Source organism: Dendrobium catenatum, unplaced genomic scaffold, assembly GCF_001605985.2.
Source record: "Dendrobium catenatum unplaced genomic scaffold, ASM160598v2 fragScaff_scaffold_124, whole genome shotgun sequence".
Lineage (NCBI taxonomy): Eukaryota > Viridiplantae > Streptophyta > Magnoliopsida > Asparagales > Orchidaceae > Dendrobium > Dendrobium catenatum.
Genome location: NW_021318586.1, coordinates 519,075 through 525,199, shown reverse-complemented (window position 1 = coordinate 525,199; position 6,125 = coordinate 519,075). Strand labels below are relative to the sequence as shown.

Here is a 6,125-nt window from a genome sequence, read left to right as displayed (position 1 = left end):
TAAAAAAAAAAAAAAAAAAAAATGCAGTATAAATCATGAGAAACTAAATAAACATCAAATAATGTTTATAATCATCAAAACATAAGTCCGGGCTCCTGTATTGCAATATATATATATATATATATATATATATATTTCAATAAAAAAATAGTAGTATTTGCTTTCATAGCATCGTTATTGTTATCTAAAATTAATTTCTACTTCATAATTAGTTTGTTGCTCTTTAGTTAAAACCTTAGAGTAACCAAGTCACCCTTTTTTGATGTGCCATAGCACTTTCAGCCACTTTACCTGCTCGCTTGTGCTCCCATATTTTGCCACATAGCCCCTACATCTTTTTATTCCTCTTCTTCAGCAAAAAAAATATCAAATTCATTTAATATTATTTGCAATCCATGTATAAACTTAGCCCAACTTAACTCAAATAGCCTAATTCAACCGTAAGCACAAGTGGACAAAATGAGGATCAAATTAAATTTATTAATACTTGACTGGATTAGTCTCGGAATGTGGATAAAGAACTTCAAGCTCGCAAAGATATTTTTGTAGTCTTGTGAAACTTTTCTTGAGGATATATGAATGTGTCTTTTACTGATATTGTTGATGTAATGATGCTCTTTCGTTTTGTTGCTTCCTCTATGGGATGGATGAGCCATTCATTACTTATACTTTGGGATAAGTTTCACATTATTCTTGTTTCCTTGAGTTCTATATTGCTAGCATTACAGTATACTTGTTGACTATGTGTTATTCTTGTAACATATCATTTCTCAGCATTATATTTTTTGCAACATAGGAGAATTGACATTGTTACAAGTCCATCTCAGTTTATTATGAGTCTATGTTTTAAGTATCATTTAATTTACATTGTGTTGATCTTTATTTCATTTAAGTTAATGATGAATGGTTAACGTCATTTATTATTTAGGATTAATTTGAAATTCAATATTTGTTTAAATATAGTGTCACCATTTGGAGTAAGGCATGTTTCTTTAAATAGGATTAGTATCCTGTAATTCAGTCAATGCTGATGACGGAATAAAGAAATGGTTTTCTTGTGGCCTCCCCTCTTATGAATCTTTCTCCCTTTTGGGGTTTCTGTCTATAATTTATCTTTGAAACCTAATACCTCCTTTTATTAGAAGTATTCATTTGTCGTGTTTTCAATCCTTTACTTATTATCATTTTGGTTCTTCCTCTTCACCCGATTTTCCCTTCTCGATAGTTAACTGCCAATGATTTATCGCAATCTTTTATTTTTTCTGCCTCACTTATTATCATATACACTCCATATTTCTATACAAGTTGGCATTTTTGGTTTTCCTGACCATACTTGAGGCCCATCTTTTAATTGGGATATCTAAGATTAGAGCCTCCATTATATTTTCAAATAAGAGCACCATCTTTATATCAGAAGTTAAAATACAATATTTGAATTGATGATAACATTTGTGGCCAATGATTGTTGTTTGGTTGTGGGGAGTGATTGTAAAAAGACACCAATGATTAGTGAATCTACAGGGCAAGAGACTTTGTGAGACTCTAAGGTCGATGACATTGTGAGAAGCCAGCGTGAAGTAGGTTGGTGAGCTGCAGGGGCCAACTCAACATGTTCAATTACTCTTAACTTTGAGCAGATGGTAGAGATGGGTGGGGTTGGTTGGACCAACAATACAAACACAACATTGAGGAAAAACCAAATTTCTATGTGAAAGGATAGATATTTTAAAAGAGTTCGATGACAAAGTGGCTTGAGGATATCTACTAGATTTAAGGGCTGATATATGGCAATGATGTGAAATTTGCATTTGGGGAATGAGGAAAATTCACAGTACTATCGGAATAGGCATTAATAGGTTGGAGATAGATCTAGGTGTATGTAATATGATAGGTTATGGGATTAGGATGGTTTTTAAAATGGGATGTTTTAGGGGTATAAGTGAGCCGAGCCGTCTCAAACTTTACTCTTAACGAGCTCACAAGTCGAGCTTATTGAGTTCTGAGAGGTCAAGCTCGAACCGGTATATTATACGAGCTCGAGCTAGGGCTCAGTCTGGCTCGACTTGAAAGCTTATCGAGCTATTTGATTTATATATCAAAAAATTAATCTTTTTTAAATATTAACTTATATTATACGGAAGGAAAGAAACCCTGGCCACCATACATCTTTCATAAAATCGTAATACGTGACGACTGCGCTGCTACTGCGAATAACTTTATGTGCCTGGACTAAAATTGCTAGGTTTTTCTCCTTCCCGTGGTTGACATTTCGGACTATTGCAATTCAAGCTGTGGCTCTTCTTCTATTTCATCGGCCTGCACCTGTATGTTCTCACGTGTAAGATTTTTTTTTTGTTCAAATTTTTTACTTCAATGTTTCTCGAGCAGGAGTCGATCTTTAAGATAACTTGGAAAACTTGGATATTGCTGTAGCGTGTATCCCAGAAGAAAGAGAGCAACGAGAAGAGTGTGTAGGCGTGAGATTCTTCTCCTTCAAGATAGCAAGAAAAAAAATAGAATTTAGTTTGAGTTTCATCTAGCCACTTACGTGCAAAGTGGGGAATGGTGACTCGAAGGACCTCAGACGACGCTAAGAGGTTCAACGAGCTCGAGAGAGAGCTGAAATTGTGCAGCTTGCTCAAATAAAGGAGAGTTGGATTTCAGTTGCTTGAGTTGTCTTGTTTTCTCGAGTTCTTGTAGAGTGGTGAGGTAGTTTGCCAGTTCAAATATTTCTTGCTGTCTTTCCAAGTTTCTTCCTTTTGTTTTCTAGTTCTTTATGAATTATCGGAATAGGGCAGCCTGTTCGTTTCCTTTTGATTTGGCCTGCATCCAATTTCATAAAAAAAGTGAAAAAAAAATGTTTAAAAGGAGATTACAGATTTCATCTTGAAATTCAATTTTCAATGTGTTGTGGGCTTCTCCAGCTTGTGGATATCTTGATTGTATTGTGTGTTAAAGTTGAAATTGTTTGGAAGTAGGTGCAGCTTAAACAAATCAGATGTTGAAAAGGCAGAAAAAATAAATCATTATACCGAGAGAAATAAGAATTTTATACAAGTTACTCAATTTATGTGTCCATCCTGCTGTTAATGCTAAAAATTTCAGTATATTCTGATTGTTGAGAAAATATAACCCTATCAAGCGCATACAAAAAATACAAAAAATTTTCAAAATTTCCTTCAATTAAATAACTACAAATATTGAATATATTAGGGGAGTATCAGTTCTCTTCCAATTCCTGTGAAGACCTTATTGTGAAGATAAGGATTGATAAATGGGTTGATAACTTATATTGTGCTTCGAATCTACTGAAATTTCTCTGTTAAATTTCACCAATGATGGGGGATGAATATGCCTTTCCTTTACTTCCTGTTATGACGTTCAGGAAACATGTTTTGGTGTCTAAAATAGTAGTTTAAAACTTCAGAACTCTAAGCATCTACTATTCATGGTCCATTAACCCAAAGCAGCAAGTAGCCCACTTTTTTTTTTTTTTACACAGAGAACTGAGTATGCAAATCTTCTTACAAATGCTACCAATAGAGAACATTATTACTAGTTGGATGGTTATGATTGTCTCAAAGCAAGTCCGGGAATTCAAGAAAGTTGGAACATCAAAGTCAGAATTCAAGAAAGTTAGATTCTTGCCAATTGTTTCGTATCCAACTTAAAATTAGAAAACCGAGCTCCATATTCGAGCCAAGCTCGAGCTCAAAAAATTTTAAACAAGTTGAGCTCGAGCTCAATGAGAGCTAAACGAGCTCAGTGAGAGCTAAACATATTCGACTCAACTCGGCTTGTTTACATCCTACGATGTTCAAGGTTACATGATTAGGATTGGTTATTGGAGTTGATGGAAGGGAAGCTTTTGTTGGCTTTTGGTCTAGTTTGATTATTTTGAAATTGGTTTAGAGGCCGAGGTGGAAAAATCTTTTTTTTTTTATTAAGTACTTGTTTGATTTTTTTTCTTATGATATTTTTACTCAAATTTAATTTTTTTAGTTGCACGAGTAAGAAGGGGAAAAATGAGGATGGATTGGGAAGAAGGGGCGATTGACCAAGGTAGAGAAATCACAAAAAAAAATTATTTATTTATATATTTGAGAAAAGAAGTAAAAAAAAAACGTAACGTACTTTGATTCCAATTTAATGGAGGGTTAATTTTTTTTTTTTATGTTCCTTTCTTAATTGTAGAAAGAGGATAGAATTTGAGTGCGGTCTTTTATAAGATTTATTGGAAGTGGATTGGTGCTTGAGAAGTTTTGGAGTAGGAAATGAAAAACTAATTGTAGCATACCTTGAAAGTAAGAACTCGGACATAATTTGAAGGAATAACTCCACATCAGAGCCCTGCATTGGGTACCAATATCCACACCCACTCATGTACCCACCCATACTTAATGGGTATGGGTGGGTATGGGTACGCTCATGACCTTGTGGGTGGATATGGGTGGGTACTCAACATTAGGGGGATAAATCGATTTACATTGCTAATCATCATATATCTTATATTAATGTAATCCTCATTATGTAGCGTGCAACACTTAATCATGCTGCGACTATGATTAATTTTGATATGCGGCTTGAAAGTTTGCAATCAGAGCAAATGACAACATTCAGTCTTTGGCAAATTGTGTTCAAAAAGTATGGAAAGTGGGTGGGTATAGGAGGTACGACAACCCAAAAGTCACTATGGGTGAGCGTGGGTGGGAGAAGTCTGTTCGAGTAAAGCATGGGTACCCAACCAGGACCCCATGTAGGGCTTTGCTCCACATGCATTCTTTGAAGCTTTGGAGCCATTTATGCGCACAACTTAGATCAAAGAAGAAATGGCATTCAACCATCAATAGACTCATCAACTAATCTATTCATATTGTAATTGCAAATCATTACTTATATCTAAATATTCTCAACAGAATATCATGCATTAAAGTTTCTTCTATAAAATTTGATTTAAACATACATGATTTTCTTTGTCTGTGTACATTTGAAAGGCCATAGAGAAGGTGCTAATGATTGTTTTCCTAGGAATATCAAGAACAAGTGTAGTAGTCCAGTTGAAGATCCAGGTTTCTCCTTAGGAGTGGAATTTGAGAAAAATCTCTTGTTTGTTGATTTTCCCCCAAGAGGGCAATTAACTCTACAAAGAAGGATCTGCTTTTGTGGGAACTTCTGCTCCCCTAGAAGAACAAAAACAATAATCCAGCTTAAGATCTAGGTTCCTCCTTAGGAGAGGTATAAGGCGTGGAATTAGAGGAAAATCCCTTGTTTGTTGATGCCACTACAGTAAATGAAATAAATAACTTCTGTACCAAAGCCTTCAAAATGCAGGATGCTCATGAAGGGAGAAATGAAACAAATCCGGTAGTGCTCCAACCAGCTCAAAATATTCCAAGTACATCCGAGCTTGTGATGGCTGCTCAGCTTCAAAATCTCATCAATGAGAAAGCTAAAGCTATTATTGCTTCAGAATAGCCAGAGAAGTTAGTGGGGAAAGGTTGCCCATATCCAGCCGAGTACGATGAGGTAACATGTTCAAAGGATTATTCCGTGCCAAAATTCAATACTTTCAATGGCAATGACTATCCAAAAAAACACTTAACCCAAGCAATATCAGATGTGTTGATGCTCTACTCTTCTACTAATTCATTAGTGATTTGTTTACGACTACTTTTGAATGGTTCATTTAGTTTTCCAATAATTCGCATAGATATTTGTGAAATTGGAAGATATGTTTGTAATGAGGTTTGCTAGTACATGAGTAGATCACTATTATTGATCTTGCCATAGAGAAGCAAAGAAAGAATAAGTTGGTGCAAGGTATATAACCTTCAAGCGCAATATGAACAAGAAGTATGAGCGACATTTGGAAGAGGAGTATGTTAATCAATTGCTAATGGGAAACAACAATAATAAGATGTTATCATTTTTATTCCTGAGCTCCATTATCTTTTTAGGATCTATTAGATAGGGTGATAAATTTTGAGAAGCTAAATTTGTCCAAGTTATCACCGAGTAATTGGCCATTTTAGGATCTAAATTTATCACTGATTAATTGACCATTCTATTGAAGATTGTTATGTCTTTAAAAGTTGGCTTGAAAAAAATTTTAAAAAGCTGAATTT

General features: G+C 34.8%; 1 long non-coding RNA gene across 1 annotated transcript; it reads left to right on the top strand.

Moving 5' to 3' along the window:
- Positions 1-176: 176 nt before the first annotated feature.
- LOC110098615 lies at positions 177-2,964 on the top strand. The gene is made up of 2 exons (XR_002303365.2): positions 177-2,338; positions 2,434-2,964. It is a non-coding gene; the product is annotated as an uncharacterized LOC110098615 (long non-coding RNA).
- Positions 2,965-6,125: the final 3,161 nt, after the last annotated feature.